Below are 12,567 nucleotides of genomic sequence, written 5' to 3'. Positions count from 1 at the left end.
TTATGAAAGCCTCTTATTTAGGTTATGACAGTCCTCCTCACGTAGAGAGTTTCCTAGTTTTTCCAGCCCTACTTTTTTCACAATACTAAAATTTCTGGAAAATATTGAGCTACCATCCACGTTTATTTTTAATTTTAATGTAGTTTCTTTTCAAACATATCAGATTCATAAGAGGCTCGGTATGCCGTTTTGGAATACTTGAACCGAACAAAGAGACTAGATATTGTAAATTTTTTTTTTCCTTCATTTAATTACTATTAAGTGCTAATAATTGTTGTCAAGTTATTGTTTTTCCTTTTCCATATTTATGGGTTGTGTTTAATATTTCGATTCTGTTTCTCAGTTTTTGATATTTTATGATATATTTTGTAGATTAAAGACTGAAATACTCTGTACGGGTTTATTCACTGAATGAAATCATTCATATCATATCAGATTCATCTACTTAGCCTACTATCTGTAGAATCTAAAAAAAAGCAATTATGGTCAATTTGCCCTTTTTATCAGTAGTACTCGATTTCAGGGGATTTCTTGGGCAGGGGGTGACAAACCCAAGGGAATTGCTTGAAACTTCCTGGCGACAGTCTTACCCAAATTGTTATCATTTTCTTATCTGTTCATCAAAAAGCCTTGCTACTTTATCGCACCAAGCACTGACATTTGCTGAAAGAATTGTTGATTGATATGTTGGATTTTTAAGAGTTACCTGTTTCCTTTTTACTTCTTTTTCATGAATTATTGAAGCTAATTTTGTAAGTTTTACTATCTGAAGCCTCACATAGAAACAGGCTGTTGTTGTGTAACTACAAAACAATCATAGAACCCCATTGTAGAGGCTTAAAGACCTTATACGCAAGGGTTTGGAATTGTAAAACAACAGGGAATTTACCCAAGACAGTGAAATTTGTAGAGACTTTAAAAATATGTTGGTTAGTTAGGGAGGGCGGAAGATGCCTCAAAGGGTGCGTTTTCATGCCAAAACATCCCAACTCTCATCGAGCTTTCAGATAAATACAGAATTAGTTCTAAAGGAGAGACCAGGAGAAGATGGAGGTAGAAATTGAAATATAATCCCCAGGGTCGTATCCAGGACTTGTGTTTTGGGGTTTATTTTTTGGTGGTGGCGGGGGGGGGTGGTACCAACATTTTTTAAAACCAAATACAAATGCGGAATTGATATTTAATCCATCTTGATAACCGGGAATATTTCTTGTCTACTCTGTTATTATGAAGGTAAAGAGACACATTATACCCCAAAATTAGCAGAACTTATTCCTTACAGGAAGAGGACTGCCCCTTCCTCATCCCTACATCCACCTCATGGTCGCAGAAAATTCGGAGGGTGATTATATTGAGACTTCTAGTCCTTTTCTATATGTCAAAAGTGATTGGAGACCAACCAGCCGCGGGGGGGGGGGGCAGTATTTTCCGGGGGGATGAAAGACCAGACCCGGAGTTACATATTTTACCTTGAAGCTCCAGAATAATAAATTAAAAATTAATATTTAGTTCGCTTGCCTACTGTAGGCTACGATTGTTTCTCGTTCTAATGAGTTTGATAACAAATGTCTTGAATACTTTTTGGGAAACACTACCTTGATCAGTGGCTAACGTTTATATTCGTGCAGCTAATATTCGTGCAGCTAAAAATAAACTCGTAGCAAATCAGTGCTAATATGAATATGGCTTCAAGGAAGAAAACAAAAAATCAATACTGGCTTACATGAACCGAAAATTCATTAATAAGTGAAAATAAATATAATTACAAAAAATTGTTCAAAATCAAAATATAGGTTTTCTAGAGGGGCTTTTAAGGCCAAAATTCGGAAAATTGTCATGACAGTCAACGTATTAACCTTATTAACGTTATTTGCACAAAAAGCCATGATGCTAATGGTGTCTCTGGTAATATTGGTCACATTACATCTCCAAACACGTTCCTTTCACCTGAATATATCCCCTGCCAGACACTAAGACCTAGCCCCTAGGTTCTAAGACCTAGATCCTGCCAGACACTAGGACTTAAGATTTCCAGATTCTCCCTAAATACTTAATCTAAATCTCAATAAAGTTATCTGCAATTTACTCATGGATGTTCTGCGTCCAATCCAAGTCACAGTTTAGAGAATCATTACTCCTCTTTGTTGCACACTCCCTGGGACCAGCTGACTTTTTCCACATGAGAAACCAAGCCCAACGTCTGATACTGAGTCTTCCTTGCTATTGGTTCAAAGCCTGGTAATGAATTCCTGGGTCATTGCTTTCGAATTAAATAGCGCTTAATATGTCGTGCTTTTATCAATGCAGAGAATCACTCAGCCGAAACATGGCAAGTATTTCAATGATGGCAATTGATTCCAGGTTTCTAAACCCGTTAGAAAAACATTGCCATTAGCTACGCTGGCTTTCAGACACGGATCGCTAGCTAGTAACGACAGATGGATGGATTAGCTGTATTTACATAGTGTTTTTTGGGAATCAGCGCGACAAGAACGATGCTGAAAATTGGGTTTAGAAACAACATAGATAAATTCAATTTGTCATAACTTACTGGTGACAAATCTTACCGTGATTAATTATATGGAGTTAGCTGTTTTTGAATGACAAAACCTACTTACTTGATACAAAAGTAAACTGGACTCATACTTGTTGATTTAATCTTTAAATATTTCAAGTTTTAAATATTTTAAATGTAAGCAACAAGAAGCAGCAGTAAATGTAATTTTACAGCAATATCACGTCATCTTTAGTTCACGCAGAAGAGTTTTACATCCATTGTCGTGGACATAGGCATTCTTTGCTTGCAACTTCACTCTCCCCCTCCCCCTATTCCTTAAGCCATGCTTGCTATGGCACTGATCATGCACCAACATCTATTATTGTTTTTTGAAAAAAAAATTTTGCCAGTAAAAAGAGCGAAAGGTTTTTGACCCCTTGTGTTTTTTTATTTTAAAAGTAAGCTCTCTATTTCTCTGTGCATTAACTTTCAGAGAGATAGAGAGAAGGAAACATTGTGACCCTGTACGGCCTTATACCTTTGCGTTAAAAAGTTTGCTTGCATTGCATTTATTTATTTTTGTGACGTCCATTGCCAAATGTTTTTAGCGAATCGTATTGCTTCGGAAGCATATATCAGGAAGATAAGCCAAATAAAAAAACCGACATTATACATTTTTGAATTTGCCTATTGTTGCTATGCAAAATTTTGAGCCAATGAAATGAACACACATCCCGTTTGTCAGTTGTTGTTCGTTTTTTTTTCTTTTTTTTTTATCAAATTTTAGCCAAAAACTTAGCGAAAGAATTGTGTGTAAAATTTAGCAATTTTGATATTTAAAAGTAAACTGTCTATCACTCTGTGAATCAGCTTTCTTTCATTGCAAAATTCCTGCAAAAAGTAATCACGTCTAAACCAACTCTGAAAACCTAATTGGTTTATTCTTTGCCCAAACCGTCCTCTTTGAAAAAGTCATGAGTCTTGATAAAGCCTCTCTTCACGTTTGACAAATTTTTGTAATTACTAAGTTTCCCGAGGGATTGTTTGATTGTTCCAATGACTGGGTCTTCAATGTCCCCAACATATAAGTCACGAAGCCCTGTCGAATTCTATTGAGCTTGCAAACGAATTTAATAGGTTTACTTCTTAGCAGAACAATGTCTTTTGTCGCCTCAATGCAAAAGCTACGTATCAGTGTTAGACAGGTCGTACCCGCTTTTATTGACTGGAGGATGATATTGGGCTTCATTGGCAGCCCATTCAGTAGGCTAATAATGCAACGAGGGGACGCAGAGTCCTTATTAGCTTCCTTGTGAAAAGATGGATTAAGAAAAGAAGATACTTATTTCCCAATTATATACAGTGACATTTGAAGATTTTATTTGTTTATGGGATTTCATACCTCTCAAGGCCGTATCTAGAGGGGTTTGAACCCCACCCCCGAAATGCTGGTCTGACATTTTAAAAACGTAACAAAAATGAATATAAACAAATTTTTGATGCGTTTTTTTATTTTTTTTTGTAAAATCCCGAAAAAAATCCTTTGGTAACCCCCTCCCCCCAAAAAAAAATCCTCGATGCGGCCGTGATATCTCTGTTCTAAAATTTTATTTGAATACTAGCTGAAGGGTCTGTTGTACGACAGGCATAATAAAATCTAGTACGTTCACTTTTATGAGGACTGAAGAAAAATGTTTTTATCCCTCCCCCCCCCCCAGAAAAACTTCTAAGGTACTATAAATTCTCCCATAAAGTCTTAAAACCTAAAATTTTGTGCGTCAAAACATTTTGAATTGTTTAAATACTCAAAAAATTTAGATACTTTTTTTGATTTGTGTGTTGAAATATTTGATTTGTTCATTGATTTGTAGTTGAATTAAATTTCTTCTTTTTTTGTACTCTGCAGTGTTGTTTCGTCTGTCTTTACTCTGGGAAATAAACAAACAAAATTAGAAATTTTAACCCCAGAAATATGTTTTCACGTCGCTCTTCTTAGCAATAAGACAACTTCATAAAAAAATTAAATAACACAAACAAAACGCTAATCTTTGTTACGTTATTCCTCTGTGGCTATAATTGCTGATGGTAGCCAGCGTTTACCCCCCCCCCCCCCGGAAAACACCCCCTGGAAAATACACTCCGTGCAAAATGCCCCCATGGAAAATACCCCCCCCCAGGACAATACACCCAGAAAATATCCCTACGGAAAATCCCCTCTATGAAAATAACCCCTCCCCCGCGGCTGGTTGGTCTCCAATCACTATCGACTTATAAAAAAGGACTGGAACTCTCAATCTCTGATCTAATGAGCACCCTCCAAAGTTTCTGTTGCCATGAGGTGGAGGTGTAGATGAGGAAGGGGAAGTCCCTTTCCTATACGGAATAAATTCTGTTCATTTTGGGGTTTAATATTACTCTTTACTTTCATAATAACAGCGTAAACCAGAAATATTCCCAGAAATAATAAAGAAGTAAATATCAATTTCAAATTCCTAATGCGTTTCATCAAGTTTCTCACACCCCCCCCCCCCCGATAAAATACCCCCAAACAAAAATTTCCTACTTCCCTAACTAGCCGAAATATTTTTAAGTTCTAAATAAATAACACTATCAAAAACAGTCAGAGAACTCCATTGTAGAAGTTTAAGTGCCTTTTTAAATTTTTTACTTACAGATAGTATTTGTTATTGGGAAACATACGGATATTTTTCACGGGGAAGTTTTCTTCAGGGGGTGGGATTGTCTTTGGGAATTTTCGGTGGGGAGAAAATTTTTGGGGATGATTTCCTTTCAGTGGGGATGTATTTTCCATGGGTGGGTATTTTCCGGGGGAGGGGTATTTTCCGGTGGATATCCCGCAGGAATATTTTCTACTGGAAAGGGAGGGGGTAGTTTCCACGGGGGTATTTTCTGGCGGGGGATAAAGGCTTAAATCCATTGCTGATAACAGGAAATACTAGTGAACCTACAATTTAACCAAAATTGTAAATCAACTGATATTAGACTCGTACAAGATAATTTGTTTGGAATCTGGTTTTTAAAGGGGGGGGGGGGAGGTAGCTTTATGGTAGGCCCTGTGCCTCCCCTTATATTACGCTTTCCTTCAAGAATTTTGAAAATTATCTTCTTTTGTGTATTTTCATGAAAATTGCCTCTTTTGTCATTGAAAAATTGAAACAAAACGACAAATTTGCCCCCTCCTAGATATTGAAAAATATATATTAGCCTCCCACCACTAAATTTTCATTTATTGAAGAAACTGGAGGAGGAGCCTCATTTTATTTTAGATCGTGAACTCATTTTACCGATTTGAAATATGTGTTGTCCTGGAGACCTGGATGTTGCTATAACTTTTCTGTGGGATGGTTAATGATCAGAAATGAGGTAGGTTCAACTTACAGTCCTCTGTCAAAACTCAGCTTTATGTTATATTTAATGATTTATGTTGGGTTATAGGGAGGGGGGCTTTAAAGAAGAGAGGAGCTTCAAGCCCAAGCCCCCTTTTCCTAATTCTCGATGGATTTACAGTTATTTAACAATGTTTTAATTTTTCTATATTACTCGTCCATTTTGACGCTTTCGATCCTAAGTTCTGCTCACCTCTCTTTGTAATTTTGGCCACCTCTCCAAGAAATAAGCCCTGTATGTACATCTGCGAGAGCAATGTCCATTTCCCACATTGATCTGCCTTTGGACCGTGGAGTTTCTCCATGGACCTACTTTGGAACTCACAACAGCACAACTTTACTTTTCTCTTTCATTTTCACATGACTTTGGAGAATTGCCTCCAACATTGACCCCGACCCACAGGATTTTGACAAAATTACGCCACTCGTAGGGGTTTAGATTTAGTGATCTACTCAGAATGTCGTTGCAAACCATGGGCTGGATGACCTCTATTCTCTTTTGAATCCAAATGCTTGACCAAATACCTTCCTGGGACATGCGTTAGAAAATGAGCGCGTCACATTTACAAAAACAGTGAAATTATCTGAGAATGATTAAAAGAACAAAGTCAAACGCAAGCCACTAATTCGAAATAGAATGCTTTACCCACAGAACCAGACCTCTAGTTATCCAATTTGAAATATTAGTGGTTGTACCTTAATTGCGTAGATTTTTAAGGGGGCTTGGAGGAGAAACATACGGGAGGTGCTCTTGAAAACCTCCGGTTAAGGGTTTTAGACTATAATTATTACGATGATGATATTGCTTTATACTTTCAAACTTTTTTACTTAAGAAGTAATATCAAAAGTGTTATTTTAATGCTTGCGGAGTGCTTACACCTACGGATGGTAGAATTGATAAACATCACGTAGATATGAAAAATAGCTTTCAAATGAGCCATTAAACGTCAATCTAAAAAGTACTGGTAGCCCACTAGCTTCAGCTTTTCCGCTTAAGACATGGCACCAAAAAGGCCGTTTTTAATGCCATTTGGAACTTGCTGATGGTGGAATTTATAGGAAAGACGTAGAAAGGGGCGTAATTTGTTATGGGGCAGGGTGGGGAGGGGGAAACTGCGTCCTCTAGATCCAAGTTTACCCCCTCCCCCCCACCTCCTTTTGCTCCCAACAGAAATTTAGTATCTACAAAAACAATCTTGTCAAAACTAAGATAAGCCTGCATAATTCAAGTATCCAGAGAAACAGGTCAGTTTTCTTTAGTATATCTTTACCTCTCTGGTAATATATGGCTCTTTTTTTAGTTATCACTCTCATTTTCACTTGATTTGGGAAATTGGCTCCAACTTTGGCCCCCCCCCCCCCCCTAGGATTTTGACAAAATTATGCCACTGGACGTAGATATGAGAAATATATTTTATAAAACCTATTAAAAATCTGTCTAGATATACCTGCGATACCAATACGCCCAATAACAATACGCTCATACCGATACGCGTGATACAAATGCGTTCGATACCAATACGGCTTACATCCCTTTCTCCAGGGACTATGGAGGGTCATATCATCACCAAAATCAAAGATATTTGACCTTTAAACTATGTTGAACAAAATGGCTATCTCAAAATTGTCACTTGATGACTTTGGAGGGAACCTTTAGGGGGGGGGGCTAGTTGCCCTCCAATCTTTTTGGTCACTTAAAAAGGGCCCTAGAAAATTTAATATTCGTTCCAATGAGCTATTACATACTTCTCTTTGATGTTCTGGTCATCCCCTAGCCCTGCTACAAAAAAAAAAAAAAAAAAAAAAAAAAAAAAAAAAAAAAACGGGAGACAGATCAGTGCTACCGATGCAAAAAAGTGATTTTCCTCGTTGTTCAAGGAGGGGGACTGTAATTTTCGATATAAGGGATTCCAACCAAGCTGATTCCAATGGTACAGTTTTTATTTTGATTTGACACCATTTTCGAGGGGTTTCAGGCTTTTTTGTAAAAACACCATAAATTTCTTTTCGCAATAAACTTTTACTTTTAAGACAAACTGAAATAATAGTTACCATTGCTAAATCGGTGTTACATGGCAATTTTTTGACTGGGTATTTTTTGTCAAAACACATTTTTTAACTGTCGGTTACTATGGGCTATGGTTCGCTCTTTACTAGCTTGCAGCTACCGCTGCAACCATGATTAAAACAATCTATCAAGATAATACCTCTTAGAGAATACTATCACTGGGTATTAAAAAAATTATGAAACTGAAACACTGGGTTAAAATGAGTTTCTATTATAAAGAATGATAGCATTAAAATATGTTTTATAAAGTTGAACTTTTGAGAACAGGAGGAAGGGGAGGGTGGCACATCAAGGAATAGTCATCAAGAATTTCATAATCCAACTATTTGTCATTCAGTGAATTTCTTTCTCTTAAGACCATTCTCACTAAAACTCAAACTCATGTCTGCTGTCCGCGCTAAAGACAAAAATTTCATTGCAATTTCTACCAAGGAACTAGCTAACATTGAAATCTAATAATTGGTAGAATTTTTAAAAACCTAGGAGATATGAGCAATAGCTTTTGAATGAGCAATCAAACATCTCTCTACGATGGTGTAGTAACCTGCTAATGTTGCAGTAGCTTCCTGGTGAGAAAACGGCTTATGAAACTTATTAATCGAGATGGGAGGGGAGGGCAAACCTCCAGGGTTTTGGAGCATAATTATTACGATGGTACAGTTTTATGCTTTCAAGTTTTTCCACTTAAGAAGTGGCATCAAAAGTGTTTTTTTGTGCTATATCGCACTTACGGATGGTAGAATTGATAAAATCACGTAGGCTCATTTAAAATGAGCCCTTAAACGCCTCTCTAAAAAGTTTTCGTCGCCCACGGGCTCCAGCTTTTGCACTTTAGACATGCCACCAAAAGTGCATGTGGTGGCACTTGCATCCTTTGGCACTTGCAGATGGTAGAATTTATAGGAAGATCTTAGACGTGAGTGATATTAGCTATTAAATATCGGTCTACGATGTTCTGGTAATCCGATAGCCCCAACCCTTAAGAAATGGCACGAAAAGTGCCAATTTTAGTGCCATGTGGCACTTGAAGAGTATACGGGAGGGGTTCTTGGAAATCTCCAGGTAAGGGTTTGGGACCATAATTGTTACCATTGTAAAAGCCGTTTTATACTTCGAAGCATTTCCACTTAAGAAGTGTCACAAGAGGTGCCGTTTTTTGTGCTATTTGGCAGTTGTAGATGGGAAAACTGATAAAAACTCATAGATATGAGCAATAGTATTCAAAAAAGCCATTATACATCTCTCTAAGAAGTTCTGGCAGCCCACTAGCCCCTAGCTCTTCCACTTGAGACATGGTATAAGTAGTGCAATTTAGAACTTGCAGTTGGTGGAACTTATAAAGAAAATGTAAATACAAAAAATTGCTTTTATGTGAGCTATGAAACATCTGTTTTTTGTAGCCCGCTAGCCCCGCCCCTTGAGAAATGGCACAGAATGTGCCATTTTTGTGTCATATGGCACTTGCACAGGGTGGAATTTATGAAAAGCACGTATATGTGAAAAATAGCTTTTGAATGAGCTATTAAGCATCTATCTATGATGTTCTGGTAAACCTCTAGCCATGGAAAAAAAAAGCGGGAGACAGATCAGTGCTAAAAAGTGCTAGATCAGTGCCATGCAAAAAAGTGATTTTCCTTGCTGTTCAAGGCTGGGGACTAATTTCCCTGTATAAGCTTTTCAACTATGCTGATTCAAATGGTACACTTTTCATTTTGATCTGACGCCATTTTCAAGGGGTTTCAGACTTTTTTTCAAAATTACCATTCATTTATTTTCGCAATAAACTTTTATTTTTAATACGAACGGAAATAAAGTTCTAAGTGCGCTTTTTAACTTTTGGCTACTCTGGGCTGTTGTTTGCTCTTTACTAGGTTGCAGCTACAGCTGCAACCATGATTTTAAGGCATCAATCACCAGCGCAAGATTCAAATTTTTCTTAGATAAAGATTTAAATAAAGGGCCTTCTTAAGTACCATGTACATTAGCAGGAAGCGGGTAAGGGGGCTATTTTGAATGTTGTCTTCAATAGTTTGTTATGATAGGGGGCAGTATGTAGGAAGAATTGCAGGGTCGCGAAGTGGTCTTGAGAGAGGTTGGTGTGGTGGCTTTGAGGAAGGGAGCTGGGGTTGTAGGGTGGTTGGAGTATAGGTGTGTGATGGAAATGATATTGTTGAAAGAGTTTGATTTGTTTTTTGGCGTTTTTGTTCCTTTTTTTATTAGTTATTATTGTACTAAAACAGTTGAAACTGGTTAGTACCTTATGTTGCACGGTAACAAAAATGTTAGTTTTTTTCATATGTGCAGCGTTTGCATTTTGTAAAAATTGTTTTTCTGTTTGCGAATAAAGAAACTTAGACTAAATTCCCCTCCCGGGTACCATTTTTCATTGAGTGAAAACCCCCTTACCATAGAGAGCCCTTGAATAGAAAATAAAAGTCACAGGCTGGACAAAAGACTGATTTGAAAATGATTGCCTTTGATCATTCATGCTGATGTTTTGAATAGGATAGAAATTGGTGTAGATTCATCAATCTCTGCAAATATACACGAGACGGCAGTACATAGTTTCTTGTGTCGGAAATATAACAGCGGGAGTAGGTTCTACCACTGTGCCTTCTCAATCGTATAAAAACTAAAGGTATCCGTCTATATTTAAGTTTAGAGTTATGTTGTTGTGTCTAGGTTTGTTTTTGTAAGGGATTGAATCTGGAATTTTGTACCACTATGCCTTCTCATTCGTGCATCAACTAAAGGGCTTCGTCTATATTTTACACAAAAAGTGCACGAAAGCATAGGATGGCTGGCCCCAGCCCGCATTACCCTTCCATGCTGAAGGGCCATGAAACGGAGATCTGCACTTCAACTCTGTACTATAAAGTCCAGCCCCCGCATCCTTTATATTTGTGTCCAGGACTATGATCTTATGACCGGATGTGCTTTTTTAAGGGATTAAATTCGAAATTTTGTGCCTTCTCATTCTCAAAATTTTTTGCCGCTCTGCCTTCTGAATCGTATAAAAACTAAAGGTATTCGTCTGTATACGAGTTCAGAGTTATGTTGCTGTGGTTATTATTATTTTTTTTTAATTACGACCCTCTACGGCATTATGGCCTGGAACTTTATGCGCATCCTAAAGTTCTTGTTCTTGTTCAATTTTTCTTGTTCTTCAATTTTTATGTTCCAATTAATAAAAATGCAATGTTCTTGCTCTCGTTAAATGTTCTCGTCAGTAATGCATTCGTTCTCGGTGGATTTATGATTCCAAGGTGAAGATTCAGGTTCGTTCAGGGCCGTATTCAGGATATTTTTTTAGAAGCATCCTAACCCCGCCTGGATATGATCTTGTGTTTGTTACTCCAGAGATGTTAGAAATTGAGATGAATATAACCGCAAAGCTTTGTACAAATTATTTTCCGCTTTTGCGATATTTCAGTTCTATATCTTTCCGAGTTTTATCCTCAGTTAAAAAAGGAAGACATTTCTCCTTTGCGCATTCAGAATTTCTGATACCAAAAGTTCCTTCTTTTTCTCCCTGTTCTTGGTGTCGTAATACAAGAATAATGTCAAAACTGGTGTTTTCAGTAAATATGCTGTGTTAAGCAGAACGTTTCCAGATATAAGCAATTGTAGCACTGTTCCACTGTATTGAAAGTATAAGCTACAGCTTTTGTAACTAGCGTCTCATTTTCTTTATAATTGTTTTAATAGTAAAGTAATGTCAAAATCTGGGATGAAAATCCAAAAAAATACCCCCCTGGACAAAAATCCTGGATACGCCCTTGATCTACACTTTACTTTTTTAGGTTAAAATCAAGTAAACAGTAAAATAAATAATGTATAACTAGGGCTGTATCCGGGATTTTTTTCGGAGGATGGGGAGGGGGGGGGTACAAAAGGATGTTTTTTTTTGGGGGGAGGGGAACTTTAAAGAACGCAACATAAATTTGTTTATATTCATTTTTGTTACGTTTTTACGAGTCATACTAACTTTGCGGGGGGGGGGGGGGTTCAAACCTAGTCCCCCCTGGATAAGGCCTTGTGTATAACGTAAAGGTAAAAATTTGTTGGGATAACGGGAGAAAGCTGATCTGAAGAACATGGGTTGATATGTTTCTAAAGACATCTATTGACGCCATATCAAACTGTTTTTAAAGGCATTGGGTGATTTGGTGTAGCGTCACGGTCTACAGTCTGTTTCACTCCCCAAGCATCTTTTAACAAGGCAATACACGTTAATTGGTTAACTTTAGCCAGTATATTGCTCACTTAGTCACTTTGTGCAAACCACATTCAGAGGTCTAGAATCAGAATTACGGAGGCTTATAGTGAGGCTCAAGAACACAAGAGGGAAAATAGAGGTGAAGATGGAGGCAAGTGTCGTATTCGGGGATCCTGAAATATCTTGTAATAGCAAGCAAGTTCGACAAAGTCTAGCAGATTTTAAATTTGCTTAAAACCAAATTTTAGTGTTTGTTTTCTGAAAAATCCTGAACTTTCTCACCAATACATAACCCCTTTTACCCCATGACTACTTCCTCTGTAAAACCTCGGTTAGCAATTCAGACAAATCTACGAATTATGTTTGATTTTACTA

The sequence above is a fragment of the Artemia sp. Qi Xiang Cuo genome, chromosome 8 (assembly GCF_049724085.1).
Source record: "Artemia sp. Qi Xiang Cuo chromosome 8, ASM4972408v1, whole genome shotgun sequence".
In the NCBI taxonomy this organism is placed as follows: domain Eukaryota; kingdom Metazoa; phylum Arthropoda; class Branchiopoda; order Anostraca; family Artemiidae; genus Artemia; species Artemia sp. Qi Xiang Cuo.
Note: the sequence above shows the minus strand (reverse complement) of the source record.